The sequence below is a fragment of the Xenopus tropicalis genome, chromosome 8 (assembly GCF_000004195.4).
Source record: "Xenopus tropicalis strain Nigerian chromosome 8, UCB_Xtro_10.0, whole genome shotgun sequence".
NCBI classification, from domain to species: Eukaryota; Metazoa; Chordata; class Amphibia; order Anura; family Pipidae; genus Xenopus; species Xenopus tropicalis.
In genome coordinates this window covers 94,153,640-94,174,621 of record NC_030684.2, presented here as the reverse complement: position 1 = coordinate 94,174,621, position 20,982 = coordinate 94,153,640, and positions in this window count along the sequence as shown.

Genomic DNA, 20,982 nt, shown 5'->3' with positions numbered 1-20,982 from the left:
CAATAATTTTCCGAAAAAATCGCAAAATACCGATCATTACGAAAAAAAACGCAATCGGACGCATTCGGCCCGTTCGTGAGTAAGTAAATGGGCCCCTAAGTGTTGGTAAAGGTTAAACTATTGGTAATTATTGTTACCATCTGGAAAATATATAAACAAATTATAAATAGTTTTAAGTTTCTTTTCATATTAACCACCCTTTCCTGCATCATTATGCATGGCTATCGTATTATAGTCATTTGTTTTGTATTCAAGTGCAAACTGCTAAATTTGTAACTGTTTATAAACATGTAAGGAGCATCCAGTGGGTGGACAACAGCTTCAGGTCCTGTCCCTATTATCAAAGGCAGGTACCCTTTACACACTGGCATCCCACTTCTTTCTTTTATAGTTAATAAAAAAGATGAACCTAAAAACATAAAAACTCTGAAATAAACTTGCTTCTCTCCATAAAAAAAACAGTAAAATAGAGTTACCATGCAAGACAGAATTATTTAATACTTTCTGCTATATTATGGCGTATTTCAGTGTTGTGGTCTATACAAAAATCCTTACCCCTATAGGAAATACAAGTAATAGAACAACAGAAGACTAGACACTACAATTGGCTAATGAGACATATTCATCAAAGAATAAAATTACAGCAGAATTCTCTAATAAGTTCTTTGCAAAATATTCCACATGCCAGTCCAAGGAAGTTGTAATAAATGGCACTGAATTAGCTCAGGTGCACTAACCCAATCAGCAGGTAGAATTTATAGATTCTCACTATTTCCTTATAGGTTTAATAACATAAAAAATTGCATACACATTTATAGGAAACAGTATTGTGTGGTGTTTAATAAATACAGGAAATTGGTCATTATTCTGCTGCTCAATCCAACAAAATCAGGCACAATGCAAAGTAATTTATTTTCCCAGACTGTACAATAGAAACACAGTTCAACTTTACCTTGATAATAACAGGGGAACTCATTATGGTTTCTCCTGTCATATTATTTATAGATATAAATAAAAATAGTTTAGCAAAATTACATGCTGATATTATCCCTTAATTCCCATTTAGCCCCACTCTATCACATGTTTTAGGTTATAAAAACCTGAGCACAAATGCAAGTCCCTTATATCCCAGGATAAAAGGTGGGGTCTGGGTATAAGCTCTGCTCCCTGCTTTGAGAGAAAGGTGAGCAACTGGAGCTGTGTTGTGGAAATTTGAAAATGTTTGTTTCCTTGGATGGGTGCCCTGTCAATGTCAGTTGGTTGGAAATTTGGAACTAATTTTAATTTGTTGATCAAGATAACAGACAAACACCAGTTAGCTTGACATCCAAAGCCATTTTAGGTCATTCTGCTTCCCAAGGTGGAAGGGCAAGGTCTTCCCTGATCCATCTTTTTCTTTCTGCAGAGCCAGGACAGGGGAAGGGATGAATCTGCAAGTACAGAGAACACCTTTAGCATGTCATATTTGTATAGTCAAATTACTTTTACCCATACTGAAGTTGGCCACTTATGCACCTTTGCATGCCCTCTGCATTCTTATCATTATTAAAACTGTATTAGAATTTATGGTTAATGAACGATTAACGAGTGTACTTGTAGATAAACACGATAAATTCTTGAAAATATGGGAACCCTTGTACGTTTACTCTTTCCCCCAAGCTAATGACTTATTTTCATTTACCTCCTAAGTAAAACGACGGAGCAATACGCTAGAGATACAGGAATGGAAATAAATCAATTAGAGCTATATACAAACAACATTCCCACGGACGCTAATCTCTCTAATTATTCTATCTCTTAACAATAACTTGGGACCTCAAAGGCACGATCATATAAGGAAAACTGGACTTTAGCATTAGAAGAACCGTCACTTTTTTGTTTTGTTTATAAGTTTATTAAGCTGTTTTCTTTCTCATCTACTCTTTGTCCCATTGTTCACCAAAGTGGGACCTCTTCTTCTCCTTCCTTCTTCCTTTTTTTTTCTATCCTTCAGGATAAAAACTGTGAATTACGGAAAAATTTTAATCTGATATCCAATCTGTAAAAAATATCAAAAAGCAAATAAAAATGATTGAAATAAAAAAACTGTATTAGAATGACTCATTTAATAATAGTTAATAATGCAATATATGAATTTAATATATTTGCAACATTGTAATAATGTGATAATAGCCCTGTCCAAATGTCCAAATGATGGACCATAAAGTAGTGATTGAACCCAAACTTTGGTGTTTCCGGGTTTAATCACTCCATTTAATATAATATTTGATATAATAAAATGTGGTGCTGTAACTGTTTCTGTTCTAAACAAATGACGCTTCCTTATCACATCAGAAAAATGCGACCAACACATAACATATTAATACTTTCTAATACTCTAATACTTTCTAATACTAATCTTTTTACAATGAACTACATGCTCCTTCAAGATAATGTAGCAGAGTGAGGTGCTATGGGTAGGGTTGCCAACTGGCTGCCAAGGCCAGAACTGGTATTACAAATTGACAGACAATGTAATTGCCAGTAAATTTGTAATACCCTTAAAATTGACCTGCCCCCGACCCGCACCAATCTCCATAGAACTTACCTTATTTCTTTATAGAGGAAACCCATAACCCTCTCTCCATCTGTTGCTAAGTCATAGCTCCTCCCATTTTGTATAATGGCCCCCCATTTGACATCATAGCCCAGCCCCTGGCAACCCTAGCTACAGGCTAACCAGCTGGGCCTGACCAGCCTCAGGTGGCTAATCAGTAGGCCTTAAAACCCTGCCTGTTCAGTCTCGTAGGGCTCTAAATAAAAGAGACAGGGAGAGAGGTCTGTGAACCAAGCATATATGAGCCTATGTATCTGTTCATACTTTGTAACCTGCCCAGAAATCTGTAGTGTTATCTTGTTGATGTAAGCGGTCTTTTCTTTTTTTGTACTGTTTTGCAAAAAATAATTGTCTTTATTTTTGTATACTGTTACTGGTTGAATAAAAGTCATTTTTCTTTAGGAGACTTTTTGCCTGCCCTAGCATTTACTCTGTGTGATCCTGTTGTAGTACTGTATAGATTTCCAGAAAAAAAAATGTATGCAGGAAAAAGTGCTGTGTTTAAAATAATAGGGACTTGTTTGGAATATTTTTAGAAGCATTTAAATGGCACAGTAATTATTCCTAACTAAAGAGAGTTGATTTAAAAGTAACACAATTAGGTATGGGGTAACTATAAATAACTATGCTTGACAATAAAAATTTAAGATTGACTAATTACGGCATTGCTTCAAATCATTGTGGTTAATATTACATAGTTACATTTAGTGGCTGGTAAATGAAAGGCCCAACTCTAATAATTGGAGTTGACTTGTTGTAATGCAACATTGATCCGTCGTCTTCATGCTTTGAATGTTGAAATGGATCTTTCACAGTCATCTGTCTGCTGTTAAAAGAGAGGATTCTCTAGGTGTATGGAATAAGAACCAAAACACTCAGATCTCCAGAACACAGATTTAAAAAGTAATAAAACAAGTGTAAGAAAATATCTGCAGCATAACTGTATTGATTTAGAAAAATATGAAGCTTTATTCCACATAGTCCAGGGTCAAAAAGATATTGCAGATGAAACAAGTATATTTATACATTAATAAGCAGTAATAAGCATTATTACATTAATAATACATTCATAAACATCAAAGAAAATTGACTGAATTCTGATAATGGCTATAGAGGAGATACAGTAAGCATATTTTTCCCTTAAATTATTTAAGTACATGCTGTTTAGTAGGCAGTCTCAGTTTATTCATCTCAATCACTCACATCTATAGTGCTGTATTTCTGTCCTCAAGACCACAACATATGCTGGAATGCTACAATTTTGCGCCTGGTTGACTACTGAATACTTAGATGGACAGTCTGAATCAGGGGCTGGATTAGCTTCTATACACATTTCTTACAACTTGAACATATCACCAATGTGCCATTAAAGTTTGCTCTGATGATTTCTATGCAGTTGTTTAAAAGTGCAAAAGACAGGGCACGTAGACACAATTTACACTTGCCTGGAGGACATGGTACTTCAAGCGTTCCCTTGCATCTAATGATTCATACATTTAGCTATTATTGATGCTGGTGTTTTGCAGGGGAAGGTAGCAGTTTTACTGGTACTCCTTTTGACACTTTGCATATCACTGTTTATAAATAAGTCCGGCAATTTCACACTTAGGGGCACATTTACTTACTCACGAACGGGACGAATGTGTCCGATTGCGTTTTTTTCGTAATGATCGGTATTTGCCGATTTTTCGGAAAATTGTCACGACTTTTTCGTTGCCACTCCGAATGTTGCGCAAAATCTAGCGATTTTTTCGTAGCGTTACTACTTGCGCGAAAAGTCGCGACTTTTTCGTAGCCTTCGCGCCGAGTATGAAAGATTCGGATTCATTCAAGCTTCAGTATGGTGACTTTTCTTGGGCCAGGTTGGAGCTGCAGGGTGCCATTGAGTCCTTCCAAAATCATGCTAAGTCTGAAAGTTTTGCCCGCCGCTTACGAGCGCTTAATACGAAAAAGTCGCGACAAGATACGAGCGCATCGTAATGGCTACGAAAAACTGGCGTTTTTTCGCGCAAATCGTATTGGTAACGAAAAAGTCGCGACAATTTCCTAAAAGTCGTAAAGACGCCGAAAAAATCGCAAAAAATACTAAAAAGTCGCAAAATGTTCGCTTTCCAATCTGAATTTTTCCAATTCGGATTCGTGGGTTAGTAAATGTGCCCCTTAATCTGGTAGATGCTAGAGAAGCATGGCTTATTTTTTACTATGCTGTTTTATGGATGCAAGTTGTCATTTTTTAATTATTTGCACTACAAGTCAGCTTGATAAAAAGCGGCTTATTGAGTTTGGCTACTAAATGATCTTGGCAAGTAGGTCCAACCACATCCAGCCAATGTTAATATACACTGACATACATTCCTTTTTAGTTAATTGTCTTTTGATTCTTTGCATGATTTCCCTTGCTCTTTATATTGAAACATGCTTCCTTACAGGCACTGCTATGCTATGAATTATTTCTTCATCTCCAAATATAATGGCCTCTTAAACATGACTTTTGAGGGTCAGCAGCAGGCCACCTAAAACCCACTACCACACTGATGGATAAATATTGAAGTAGAAACTTAGATTTTATATCTAAAACATAACCCACCATACACTGAATGAATTCAATTATTGTCTCTTGCAATTGGGTTTTTTCATCAAGTGCACTCTAAAGCTATCTTTTTGTTTGAGTGAACTTGTGAAAGAAACATTCTAGTCCACATTTGCAGATTGAATCTTTCTGTAATCATGAGAGAGTTATATATTCAATGCAGGAGAGCAATACACTATGTAAGAATCATTTTAATATGCTAGGTTTAAAAAGATTCCCATCATTAATACATGTGCTGCTGTTTGTGAGGATGTATGTAGGATATTGTTTGTGAGGGAAGCAATATAAAAGCAATCTTCTGAACCTGGATCTTCTGCAGTAAAGGTTACAGTACAATGTCTGCTTATGTTTAAACTGATCACCTTGCCAAATACAATTTGAACAACTTTAGACTGAACAGCTACTGATGGGACCAACAAGTAAATTGTCATCTTAAAAGGGCCTTCTATAAAATATTTTTTTGCACTCCCTTGTTTTCCCAAGTAAGCATCCCACACATAATTACAGATGATAATATACAATAATATACTCTCAAATATCAATCAATCAATACACTAAGAAATGCACTTTAAAATAAATGTTTTTATTTATTAAGATTTAAAATCAATACAGAAGTGGGAAAAAAACAGAAGTGAACTTTAAAAACAATTCACAAATATACCAGGATATGGGACCAATTTTCAGCAGATTACTATATTATGTCTTAGTAGTTTTTACATTATGTCCCCAAATCCTGACTAAAGGGTGGTGGTATCTATTTAAACCCGGTCTTTAATCAGGTAACAGGATATTCTATAAGTTACTAGATGCAGTGCTATTTACTTCTATACAGTTTGCCTTCTATAAGTGCAAACATTATTTAGTTATTGTGATCAGGCTATACAGCTATGAACATAATGAGCAAAACTGCCCAATTTCACTATACCCCCAAATTTTGTGAAGTTGTAGAACAATTTCAGGAAATTTCTCCAAATGCCTTTGAGATAATGGCAATTTTTTCCCACATTTTTCTTACGCCAAATGTGTAAGTCAATGGGTGTTTTTTTCATCATTCCATTGCATGTTTTTTTGTGTGCCAAATGCATTGGGCATTTGGGCGTTTTTTCACATTTTTTTCTGATTAAAATTTTTTTTCGCACAGATTTGTGGAACTTTTTAACCACTCACAAATATGAAGATTTTGCAGTGAACGTGTATCAGGTGAAAAATCCACTCATAGTTAGCAAATGACAAATGGGTGCAGGGTAATGACTCATTACTGTGCACAAAGACTGGACTCTCAAAAATTAGGACCGTGGGGTAAAGTGAAGAGCCAGGGGGCACAGGGCAGTCCTAGCCTTACCATCTTTCATTGGAGGCCTGCACCCTCAGCCATTCTGTAATTTGTGCATCTAAATAACGTGCAAGCTAGGGGACATATAGGGGGTAGGTGGGGGGACATCTCCATGCCCCCCCTCCCACCCCACATAAAGCTGATAAAGGCAATTGGTGTTTTATTCATGGGAGTAGTGGTATGTTCTGAGTGCAGGGACCTGCAGAAAGAGCAGAAGGCAGTGTGCAAAGTGCAAAAATGGCTGATTACAGCCCATTATGTAGTGAAAAAGTTGTGAAAACCATTAAATTGTCCCTTTAAAGGAGTTAATTGATTTGCATTTCTTCCCTAAATAGAAGCCTGCTCTAAAGGCTTAGGCTATATATAACAGAAGTCACATTTGCAACTTTTATTATATAACCCACTATGTATATCACTATATCTGTATAGTAGCTTTAGAAAACATCTCTTTTCATTGTTAACACCCCAAAAACATTTTTCAATGTAATAAGAGAATGGTAAATGTTAATCTCCTACCAGTTACTATGTTTTACTGTTGGATAGTACCATATTATCTTTAATAGGCTCAAGTATTTGACTTGTCCCTGTCAAAATAATATCTATCTCCCAGTGTTACAATCCTCTTACATCTTGTTAGAGGCAATGATTGGCACAAGTGAGAGTGCAGTAATGGTCCCACAACTAGATGAATTGACTGGTAAATCTGTATGCTCTGCTAATGACATCTCTGTGGACATCAAAATCCTTGTTTACTTGCCCTTCAATGCCTACTATCAGATAACTACTGTGACTGAAATTTAATTAACTTTTAAAAATAAATAAATGAATGATAGAATTTGGTCTTTTTGTTTGTTATCTTATGTAATGTTGTTGATAACATTTTACACCCAACACTCTAAGGGCTCTGGCACACAGGGAGATTAGTCGCCCGCGACTAAACTCCCTGTTCGCGGGCGACTAATCTCCCCGAGTTGCCTTCCCCTGCCATCCCACCGGCGACAATGTAAGTCGCCGGTGGGATGGCACACGCTGCGGCGCGATTTCGCGCAAATCACTGAAAAAGCCTCGCGAGTCTTTTTTGGCGATTTCCCAAAATCGCACCGCCACGTGTGCCATCTCACCGGCGACTTACATTGTCGCCGGTGGGATGGCAGGGGAAGGCAACTCGGGGAGATTAGTCGCCCGCGAACAGGGAGTTTTGTCGCGGGCGACTAATCTCCCCGTGTGCCAGAGCCCTAAAAGGGGATCTGTAGCAACCCATGCTGTACCAAGACAAATGGCAGAACACTAAGTACACCAACAAGGGTAAGACTTCTACATATGTTAAGAAACTGATCTTTTCACAGTATTGAACAAAATCTCTCAAAATAAATTGGGCATATTAACTATTTTCTTGTGGTATGACAGACAACGCCACATACCCAATCATTCATATATCTGGATATTGTATGTGCAGTGTCTAAATGAAATTGCACCACACTTTTCAGCAAATTTGGAACTCCCCACCAATAGGTAAATCACTAGTGAACTTGCCAGTCTGCAATGTTGGTTCTTTACTAATTTAAGCTAAGGGAAAGGTTAGGAAAAAAGAAAGGGGGCAGACAGCTAGAGCTGAGTTTCTATAGGAACCAGCAATGCCATCTCATTATTGGCTGGTAGAATTGAGGGTGTGTTTAGTAATCTGAACTGAGAAAAACTGAGCATGCTCAGGAGCCAACAGCCAAAGCAAATTCCTGAGGGAGGGGGCTGAGTGGGTTACAGGAGATGAAGGAAATCTAAGTGATTAAGGAGATGTTGCAGCCTTACTATCAACCTCTGGACAACCAGTGTGGCAGGTATTGAAAGATTTCACAGAGGCTGTTCCTCACTGAATTTTTGTTGTGCCAAATTTTTGCGGCAGTTTCACTAAAAAAATTGCCAATAGTGAAATGCAGAATTTCACTGCAATTCCATGCCTGGCAAAAAAAAATTTGCTCATCACTAGCTTAAAATTATTATTTGTGTCCTGGGCCTTTAATTATTCATTTGTCAACCTGAAAAATGATTTAAGATCTGCTTGGGTCTTAATTGGTTTAATTATTTCATCCATTTCCCATATTACTAATGCTCTAGCTAACATTTAGTTTAACTTTCTGCTTTGGGTACATATTACCTTCAATGCAGTGTGTTCCCTCGATTGGCTTTATGTTGTACTTAACTTGATTTGAATGCATACTATACTAAGCTCTGCCAACCAGTCTGGCAAGCTTCCAGTGGAAGAATAAGGCAGAATGTACTGCAGCTAAAAATCCAATACAATCAAATACATTTTTTGCATTTGGCAATAGAATTAAAGAAACACAGCAACACAGAATATAGTATATCCAGTACAGTATTTTAGTGGATACCCACCATCAGTATTTGCTCTATGTTTTAAAAGATTTCAGGAGTAGTACAATAAGAAAATTACTTTTCAAATGTGTTGAGCATGCCTATATATATATATATATATATATATATATATATATATATATATATATATATATATACCTTCCAACTGAGCCGCACTCCAAAAATAAAACATAGCTTTTATTAAAGCATTTGTTAAAAATAGTTACAGTGAATATTCAAAATAGTACAAAGTTCATACTTATCAGTATAACATGCCACATAACGCGACGTTTCGGGGGCATTCCTCCGGAAGTGACGTGGCGGGTCACCGTGTTGTGTGCCGTCTCCACGGTGACCCGCCACGTCACTTCCGGTTCTTCGTTATACAAGGAAGTAACAAGTGTATGACTCATTGTTTGCGACTGCCACGAGGTACGCTTGAGAAAGGGGGAGGAATGCCCCCGAAACGTCGCGTTATGTGGCATGTTATACTGATAAGTATGAACTTTGTACTATTTTGAATATTCACTGTAACTATTTTTAACAAATGCTTTAATAAAAGCTATGTTTTATTTTTGGAGTGCGGCTCAGTTGGAAGGTATATATTGATACACAATTGGACTCTTTGTGCTTGGAGCCTTTTATGCACCCATATCATCCTCTATAGTTTGAGTGCACCATTTGTTGGTTTTTTTATATATATATATATATATATATATATATATAATGAGGGATATGCATTTATTTGGCATGTGTTGAAAGGGTGGGGTAAATAATGGTCTACATTTTTACACCATTTAATCATATATTGATACATGCCAAAGGCCCTCAGTTTGGCAATATAAACCACCAAAAGTTTCTGTTACTCTTTATAATATTTAAAATAACAGGCATTCAATCAATAAATGCATTATTTACATAATTTAGTTAGGTAACAAATACAGGTATCAGACCTGTTATCCAGAATGCTTGGGATTTGGGGATTTCCGGGGAATGAGATGAGGGATCTTTCCGTATTCATGCAACTCCAAAAAGTAACACCTGTTTGAAGAGTTGCATGATACTTTGGTAATCCTTTCAAAACTCAGAAAAGTCCAGTTGTTTTAGACTTAATTCTACTAGATACTGCCTTTGAAAGTAACTCCACAGCATTCACACCTCTGTGAGTTTCAGATGTCACCTTTCTGAAGAGTTACAAAGTGCCATTGTGATTGGATTAGTGGAAGAGTATATATATGCTGAGGACTTCCCATACCAGTCAGTTGAACTGAAGAAGCTACTCGGATGAGTAGTGAAACGTCTTCAATGACCAAACAAGTCCAGTTGCTTTAAATTTATTTATACTAGAGATCTTTCCGTAGTATTGCTCTTCATACCTTTAGTCTAAAAATAATTTAAACATGAAACAAACCCAATAGGATTGTTTTACCTCTAGTAGAGATTTATTATATCTTAGGATCACGTACAAGCTACTGTTTTGTTATTACAGAGAAAAGGGAAATCAATTGTAAAAAAATGAATTATACCTGTGCTTAAAATGATTAATTTTGTAGAATACTGTTCCTCTAAGTAAATATAAAATATATTGTCTTACCACTCTCTTTTCAAGAGAAATATGTATACATTGGAGTATGTATTTGATGAAAAACTAGTGTAAGGCTGGCACTTACAATATATGAAGCAATTCAGTGACCTTTATAATCTATAATAATAGCCTAACAGTATCATTCACAACATACAATATACAATACCCTTGGGCCACATGGGTTCCTACATACTGTGCAGTGGAATCATAATTTATAAATGTCACATAGGACATGAAGTAAGACATATTCTAAAAATAAATGACCCACGCCAAGAGCATGATCTATAAATATAGTATACAGCTTACGCTCAATGGCAGTTCAACAGCAATAAGTATTGTTTTATGCTACAACGTAAAAACAAGGAGAATGACATAGTTTACTCTTATGCTACTCGCTAGTTCATGCAAAATCTAAAACTGCCTTATGAAATAGTAAGATATTAGGAGGTATGAGACACTGTGTGTAGACACTGTTGATGGCCCAGTAGCTGACTCAATAACAGCTAGTTAGGTAGAAGTCACTTTCTTTAGTCTAAAGGAATTAGAAGTGTATAGTGGCATATGTGGTTTTTTACCAGGCCATTCAAGGTTAGTTTTTTTTAAATAAAACACTGCTGTGAGCTTTTATTTACATATGCATGCACAACAGCTCCTATTCATACAGTTTAGTCAATGGGTATTAATGCCTCTACAGTCATCAAAATTTCTTTTTTCAAATTTGACATAATTTGGAAGTGATGAGCGAATTGTTTCGCCAGGCATGGATTCAGAGCGAATTTCCGCATTTTGCCAGTTTCGCAAAACTTTCTTGAAAATTTGCCGCAAAAAAATGTCTTGTGGGTCAAAAAATAGGCATGGTCGCTGCGAAATGAGTGTGGGCACGTCGAAACGGATCTGGTAGCATCTAAATAGGCACGGTTGCATAAAAAAAGTTGTGTGCAATGAAAAAGTCTCTATATATTTAAGTATATTTAATTTTATTGTCATTATGGAGGAGCAAACTTCTCTGCCCAGTTCAGTTGCACAACAAAATAAGCAAATGCACTTTAGAATTTCACCATGCGGTTTGTTTAGCTGAAAAAAATTATGTGCTTCTGCATAAATTGAAATAAATAAAATGCAGACTTCATTATTATGCATGCCTTGCCTTTCATATAAACCAATCTGTTCAGAATCCTCTTCGTCCCTCCTCCTATCTATCTTTCTGTCCATGTATTTTTTTTATGAAAAACAGTTTCACCCCTCAGTCCAACCCTGCACCTGAATAATTATGGTTCTCTGCCTCCACTTCCTCTACTTGTTTTACTTACAGTTGCCTCTTTCTCAGTCTTCTCAAAGTCTTCCTATAAAAACTGTTTTTAGGTTTTCATGAGCAGTTGGGACACAGAACAGAGAAACTGAAGCCACAATCAAGTTTTTTCTTGATTTTAATCTTCCAACTAAGATTTTAAGATTCATTCATAAGATTGTACCATTTTATGTATATTGAGGGTGAAGACACACGGAGCTTCTAGTAGCAGCTACTTGTCGTGGTTATTATTAGTAAATTATGCTGATAATTTACTGATAATTGTCTCTACATGTGTTTTAGCAGAGGCACTTCTCAGTATTGTGTATGGCAGGGTATTTTCTGGTATCTAGTAGCCATAACAAGTAGCTGCTGCTAAGTAGCTCTGTGTGTCTTCACCCTAACGCTTAACCCTTAAGCTTGAATGTAATTGTTCATTTATTTATTATTGGATTGAACCCTGCTTGTTCTACTGTACATACAAGAATACCGGGCTAATATAACTTTACTTCATGTGTTAAACCACTGTATTACTGTGAATGGCAGTATACATCAAGCACATTTTATTAAGTAACATTGTCACCCTCCTTTGCATCCATAGTCATATACCTGCTTGGGTGTCCTTAGTTGCACCAACATCCGAAACCTCATATCTCCCCATTTCCATGCAACAAATGGCAAGGGGCAGAGGATGATGGACAGCAGATCTTGCCACCCGCCAGGCCCACTTGTTGTCACGGTGTTTGATGTATGCTAGTTAACCCACCTTAAAACATTGTAATATTGAAACCTTGACTTTTCAAAAAATCCTTGAAATATGCAAACTTGTCTTAAGGGCTTTTAAGGTTGAATTTAAGCACATAAGAGGCTTGTTTAGAAGGCTAATTAATAAGTGAGGCAGTGAGAATGTATTAAATGGTGAATGAGTGTTGAAGGGAGTTGCCAGACTGCAGGTTCTGGCACGAATTAGTGAAGCTAGTAACTGAACTGAATGAAGTACAAGATATAAGTACCTTTTCCCTCCTAGGCAAACAAAACAATCCAGGATAATAAACTACAAAGCACTGATTCCCAAATAAACATTTAAACCTCTCCAAGTTTCAGCATACAACTTTTTTGTTAAATGCAAGTTAGCTCAAGGCTGCCAGGAAATGACAGGGGCTGCTATTCAGCTGAATGTATGCTAGGATCTTAGCAACGTGACCTGTGGAAAAGTTACTGGAAATGTGCAGTTTACTGGTACGGTACAAAGGGAAAAAGCAATAGCAAGGTCAGATGGAATAAAAGTCTAGATTTGGGCAACATTAATGTTTCCTAAGGTAGCGCCCAATGACAATCCAAAAGAATAGCCAGATTTAAACAGAATTAGAGTCTAATGAAATCAGAGTCAAATGAATGAACTTGCAAGTAGCCACAATCTGTGTGCTTGGGATAGGGGGAAGGGCTCGTCAGAGCCTAGATAGGCTCTGCTAGTGTTTGATTGGCTAGCTATGGGTAAAATAAATTAACCCTTCCTGTCTCAGACCATATAAGCAGCCTGGCAGCTTGTTTCTCTGAATAAACCTGGTTAAGACGTATTGGTTTGAAACAGCAGACATTTAGTGGCTACAATGCAGTAACCCGGGCATCTGAATTTGGCAAAATCTGTTGAATCACTCGCAAAATAACTCCTGGACTGTGCAATAATGTCTTGAAATGCTTTTGGCTGGTAATGATGTGTTTCACTGTGCCATCTAGTGGATTGTTAGAAGGAAAATCAGCACATTTTACACTACGATCAGTTTCCCAAAATACAATTCTGTTTATACAGTGTTGGCACAGAACATTTCTGTTCTAAACGGTCATGAAAAACTTGATGCATTTGCAAAATGTTAACCAGTTAATTATTTGCTGTTTATGATAAAACTAAAAAAAAAAAAAAAAAAGATTCACTGTGGCTTGTTTTCTGCATTTTATAGCCAGTTCAGTTTGCCTTGCTATTGTGGATCTATTTTTTTTGCTAAAGCTGAAACATTGACTCATTTGGCCTATGACCCTTTCTACTGTCATTTTTTTTTGAGATACAAAAAATAATGCATTAAGCAACATTACAATCTTTGAGGGTCATTCTTAGGTATCATTAATCCAGCATCAGTTTCATTTATGTCACCCAGCTCGGTGCTCCTTCACCTATAGCTTTTTATTTTAGCTTAGATTTGGACCAGTATTGCTTACTGTTTTATGGTAACCAGTAATTGATTGCCACTTACTGTAAGGAGAAAAATTGTTTCTTGGCTATGCGGTGATATCTCTAAATTAAATGAACATTGTTTGTATCTGGCATGCTATGTCAGAGGAGTCAATTATTTAATCCTATTCAAGATCAATATAACGTGGCAGAAATCTCTGGTTACTCATGAAAAAAAGTCTTTCTAGGTTAAGTAAATTATTTTCTTATGGATAATGTGTCTAAATTAAAGTGACTTTTTCTATAGGTAAAGGTTTTAGGTTAAATATATTCAGGGATGGAAGCAGGAAGCAGAGGGCCTGCAAAAACAGCATGAGTACTCACAATTCAAAAAAAGCCAGAAAGTCAATTATTTAAAATTATTATAAACTAAACTTACTTTCAGCGCATCAGGGGAAGGGGGTTGGAGATGTGGTGGGGGTGTGTGAAGGCCGCAGCTGGGGCTCATTGGTGGATGCAGGGACCTATGAGGCAGCAGCCCGGTGGACCCTGCACCCCCCTGTCCAACCCTGCACCTGAATAATTATGGTTCCCTGCCTCTAGTTCCTCTACTTCTATAAAAACTGTTTTTAGGTTTCCATGAGCAGTTGGGGCACAGAACCATACCAAACATAACCTATACCTCCCAACATTTGAAAAATGACAAGAAGGAAAAATTAAATGCTGAGCGTCCCGCTGCAAAAATGTTTTGACCACGCCCATTTTGGGAAAACACCCCCTAAATACCACTCCCATTTTGCAAAATTTGGCAGGTTATTTAAAGTTTGAACACATTTCTGGGGGTTTGGGGGTCTTGTTTTATGTGTTATTAGAGTTTTGCTAAAAAAGGTGAAATTGACCGTTGCTACAAGTCTCAGTTCCCCCAAGAGAACTATTTAGCTTATTAGTTACAATTGTATATAAGTGCGAATGAACGCTCCAAGCATTCGTGTCTTAATAAATCTCCCACATAGGGGCACATTTACTAATCCACGAACGGCCGAAAAGCGCCCCAATGCGTTTTTTTCGTAATGATCGGTATTTTGCGATTTTTTCATAAATTGTCGCAACTTTTTCGTAGCCATTACGACTTTTTCGCAAATTGTCGTGACTTTTTCGTAGCATTATGACTTGCACGAATTGTCGCGACTTTTTCGCAGCTATCGCGCCGAGTACGAAAGTTTCGGATTCCGTCAAGCTTCGGTATCATAACTTTCCTTGGGCCAGGTTGGAGCTGCAGAGTGCCATTGAGTCCTATGGGAGGCTTCCAAAATCATGCTAAGTCTGAAAGTTTTGCCCGCCGTTTACGAGTGCTCAATACGAAAAAGTCGCAACAATATACGAGCAAATCGTAACGGCTACGAAAAAGTCGCGACAATTCGCGCAAGTCGTAACGGCTACGAAAAAGTTGCGACATTTTACGAAAAAGTTGTAACGGCTACGAAAAAATGCAAAAAATACGAAAAAGTCTCAAAATGTTCGTTTCCAATCTGAATTTTTCCCATTCGAATTCGTGGATTAGTAAATCAGCCCCATAGTGTGTTTATAATTGGGATGACATAGAACACATGCCTTCTGCGAGTACAAATATGGGAATACAAGGTGGAATCAATTTTAGATTTAATATAGGCTTTCTTGTAACTTTTGATATACATGGCTTGGTGTACATTGGGCATTTCACCACACTATGGAAAATGATAATCATAAATCAGCTTTGTGTACAGGGCAGCATTATGAAGAAACAAGTACAACTTTTGTCTGGGTTAGAATGCCTTTGGGGACTGGTATAATAACTGGAACTCTAGACACAGGGAATGTCTATGGGGATGGGTATATTAATGGCAGCTCTAGGCATGTTATGTAAAAGCTTAGGTAAAACTTTCTAGTCCAATGGTCACTACTTATGTGTGGACTTTTTTTGGCTTACATAGTTACATAGGGTTGAAAAAAGACCAGAGACCATCAAGTTCAACCCTTCCAAGTAAACCCAGCAAACACAACCTATACTGACCCATCTATACACTCACATACATAAACTATATATACAAACATTAATACTAACTGTAGATATTAGTATCACAATAGCCTTGGATATTATATTTGTTCAAGAACTCATGCAGGTCCCTCTTAAAGGCATTAACAGAATCTGCCATTACCACATCACTAGGAAGGGCATTCTACAACCTCACTGCCCGCACCGTGAAAAAGTACCTATGCTGCTAAAGGGGTGGCCTCTGGTGCGTTGATTGTTGGATTTTCTTTTAACGAATGGTGAACATTTTCATGAATTTTGGTTCAGTCAGAATGTATTTGGTGCGAGAAAAAAGGCAAGAATAAATGCACATTGACATTAGTGCAATTGGAGTAAGAAAAATCTGAGAAAAAACATCCAGTGGCTTCAATACATTTGGCATCAGAAAAAAACTTGAGAAAAAAACAATGAATTTGTCAACATGTCTCAACCATCACTACTTATATACTGTATATGAACAACTGACAAACTGCTGGGCTTTATCTGCCACCCTGCTTACAATGGCAAATTGGGGAAATGGTGATGCATCATGTGTAGCCCTGGTTGTAGATACCCCAACTCACATTTTAAGAACAACCATCTCTTAATGCTCTGGTTGTCCCTAAGAGAAGCAGCTGGGGCCCAGACATGGGATAGTGATTCAGTTCATATGCAGGTCAGAGATATATGTCAAGGTTTGCACCCAAATTGGTGATATTATTACTCCCACTTAGTTTAGTAGCAATTGATGTGCCCTCTTTTTTATATTAACTATTTGCTATGAGACCTTTGGCTGTCCTTGCTGACTGAAGGGCTCATTTACCTCTGCAAATGCAATGGGCAATACTTTTCCTTCACTGTGAACTGCCCAACAAAAAAAGTCAAAATACATTTTTGCACTTCCCAATTGTTGGGCTCTGTGCCCTGTGATTCCATCACTGGAATGGATGACTTTGAAAATATTTTGCACGACTGCGCTTAATTTGCGACATAGCATGCACACAGTTGTGTCTATTTTGGTGAATTTAATGCAACTGTGGAAGGTGCAGTGCAGTTGCATCAAAAGAATTGTCCGTTTCTGTCCACAATGATGTTGAAATTGTGGGAAAAATTGCACATTTTTGGAAAAAAAACATAGTAATTGCACTGGAAAATTACACTTTGCATACTGTGTCTACACAAGCAAATGGGTGCTTAAGACTGGTGTTATATGGCTATCGATTTAAGTGAGGAGTAGTATAGTCACAATGCGACTATAAACATGAACTATAGAACTTACTGTAGTATTGCTTATATGACAGGAATAATTACTCCTTTACTTTCAAGACTATTTTGTGTAATTGCCTTGCTACAATAAATCCAAAATAACATTGAATTGTTGTCCACTAGATGGAAAATGATCATCTAAATGAGCCTTATATATTATATTACACTTATCTGTGGGTTTATGCCAGGATATGCCCTACTGGTTTTATGTCAAACATAGACTTTTATGAAACACAGATTTTATTGCTGTGAAAAAATGGCAAACTGCCCAATAACTGCATTTGAATGGAAAACCAACATTTATCTCTTGTTTTGCTCAGTAAAATAAGCCATATAGTAAATAAGATGTATTTTTTTGTAAATCCATTATTTGTCAGTAAAGCGTTCTTTTAAAACTTTTTTGATTGTGTTCTGCTTATGACCTTGGATGATAGCCTTTATCAACCTATGAGCAAATGTCCTTGCAAAACAAAACACATTAGGCTGTATGGGCTGATGATTTATGAGTTCAAAAAGCTCAATATTCAAAATTTCACTGTTTTCCTATTTATTTATGTGTATTCTAAGAGGCTGCCTCATCACTATTCCAAGTGCCTTTGTCTCACTGCTTTTTTTGATACCACAAATAATAATGAAAACCAGAAGCTATGTGAGAAATGTTCAATGTGTATAAGCAGGTTAAATCATTTGTGTTATAGTCAAGTACAACATAAGAATTTTCTAACGTGTTTAATCTTCCCTCAAGACTCTCTACTTTCTGCTCATAAGGGTGATATGAGCTACTTTTTGTTAATGGTTAGGGGATTTCATTATTATCTGAACTGTAATATTTCTATTTCTATATGTTTTAGATCCCAATAAATTCAGTCTGAAATGCATATATAAGAGGGTCAGTATTTGAAAAAGTCTTGTTATATTATAAAGTACTGTAGAGATGCCGAAAAAAATCTCAAAACCATGGGAAAATTAATGAAACAGTAAAAAATTCACGAAAGCCATGCATACTTTTCCATGCAAAATACATTTGGGTCTATGGGTGTTTTTTTTAGCAGCAGCTTTATTTTAACAACTTTTTTTGTACATTTGTTCAGTGACTTTTTTTGCTGCAAATATTTTCACTGGGAATTTTTGCAGTGGTTTTACACATATATTTGTGAAATGTGGAATCGCTGGTCACTTTATAACAAACCTTGCTTTCAGATACAGATAATACCCCTTTTCCCAGAAAAAAATACTATGCTTATCTGATGTGCATATGTATTTGTTTATCTCTAATAAAACATACTCAATGCTTGACTTTCTGAAAACATTGTGTTTGTGTTTTAAATGTGAAAAATAAATAAAAACACAGTTGAAAAAAAAAAACATACTCGGGGCAGATCTAGTAAGCATCAAACTGGGGAATATAGCAGCATTCTCAGCATTTTAATACATTTTCCATGATAAGACCACTTAAGGTGGCCCTACACGGGAAGATTTAAGCTGCCAATTCCTCCAACAGGCCTTCCCAACTGATATATTGCTGAAAATCAGTCAGATTTCAATTGGATAGGCTTGATTTTGCTGTCAAATCAAAGATTGCATCTTACCTTGTATGGCCACCTTTACCTGACTATCAGGTAATTGACAACCTGCATACCAGTCTGGTGAGTTGTTTGTCTGGTTGTTAAATAAATGAATATGTACTGTTATTATACTATACATTCATTGTTTACTTACACTATGTTGTATCATCTTATAGTCTGAACAACCTAGTATAGCTGTTAAATCTGTAAGCATTATGCTCTCAGTGACCAGTTTTACCCTATGCCACTGGAGAATGTACTCAAAGTTGGCTCAAGTGGTAGGAGATTAGAACCACTTGTATGTCTGTCAAGATTATTACAGTGTAAGTATCTAAAAGATTAAATGTGCTGCATGAGTGTACTGGAGAAAGGTAATGTCAAGTAAATGATCTCCAGTGTAGGGCAGCAATGCTGGCTCTCCTACCACTTGTCAATTTACTCGACCATGGGCAATTAAGTCAGGATTTTTTTTCCAGTGATTTTAGAGAATCGCATAGAAATGCAAATACCTTGAATATTCTAGACACATATTTGTAATTGCTGGTTCATAGTTTGAAAATGTTCAGAAAAGTGTCAAAATGTATGTTTCTTTAAAGACGAAGTTGTTAATCGCTAAGAATCAATTTAACTATGTCTATTTTGCATATCTCTGTTTCCAAATGTCTCTTCAGTGGTTCCAGCACATAGCTTATGCTAGGCTGCAATTTTAGTTTGCAGTAGGTCTCCAATCTTTATTTCGTAGGAACTGTATATGGTTTATTTTCATGTTTTTACTTTTCTATGGATTCTAAGAGAGCTGAGCAAAGTCATTTGACATATTTAAAACTGCCTGGATTTTAAAATTCCAAATGTTTGCAGGGTTCACTCAAGCTATGTCTTGTCCTTTTATCCTAGATACAGTATATAAAATATTAAATATACATCACCATACTGACTCCACACCCCTGGCACGACAATCTCAAAAAGACAAACTATTCTTTATTCTAATCCTATCCTCAATGTAAAAAGTGATTTTCCACCATAAAAACAAGAGCAGTCAAAGTAGAGAGGCCCTTCAATGAGAAAAATGTAAAATCTAAATAGTATCAATAATAACCAGAAAAATGGGCAGCAATATTATTGCCAATATCAATATGTTCAGTCAAATATGGTACCCTAATCAATTAACACCAATGCAGTAATTTAAAGGGGTTGTTTACCTTTAAATTATTATTTGTGGTTTTAGTCACTCAGCTTTATATTCAGCAGTTCTCCAGTTTGGAATTTTAGGAGCTATTTCATTGATAGGGTCCAAACTACCCTAGCAACCAAGCACTGATTTAAATAAAAGGCTGGAATACAAATGGGAGAGGACTTTTATATGAAAATGAATAATAAAAAGTAGCAATGACAATACAATTGTAGCCTTATAGAGCATTTGTCTTTTGGATGTTGGGGTCAGTGACCCCCATTTAAAAAGCTGGAGAGAGTCAGGAGAAAAAAGAAAATAATTCAAAGCTATTTAAAAAAATGAGGACCAATTGAAAGTTGCTTAGTATTTGCCATTCTATGACATACTAATTAAAGTTAACCTAAAGGTAAACCATCCCTTTTATGGATAAAATGCACAGTGTTTAAAGGCATGCATGGATAGTTCATTAGGTACAACTCCCACATTTCCAATATGCCATCATGCTGCAAGAAGTCTTGCTGTGCTTGGTATTAAAAGGGCTTTAAATATCCCATATAGTAATCTCTGTAAGAAGAAATTATTATTGGTATATCGGGCTTCCAAGTAGACCTAATTAATGACAGCAAAGATATGAATGGTTATGATGTACTCTGATAGTTACACAGTTCACAAGGTTGTGTCTTTACCAGGGCTTAAACTCAATTTCCATTAAAGGAGATTAAAAAATCGATCAATTTAAATATGCATATGTTAAAAGCATCGTTTGCATAGATTCATGACAGTCATAAAATAAAAGGTCAGAGATTTCAAGTCTGACGCATCTATATAACCCAATACCTTGACATTCTATATCCCAGAGAAATTTCCCAACATATAAAACAAGCAGAAAAAAGTCTGTTTATGGCAGTACAATTTATAAGCATGTGCAGCAGGCTATGTGGAATTTAATTACGCTTTAAGTCCATAAATTGTAAGACGTCATTCCCACCACTTTACTCCTG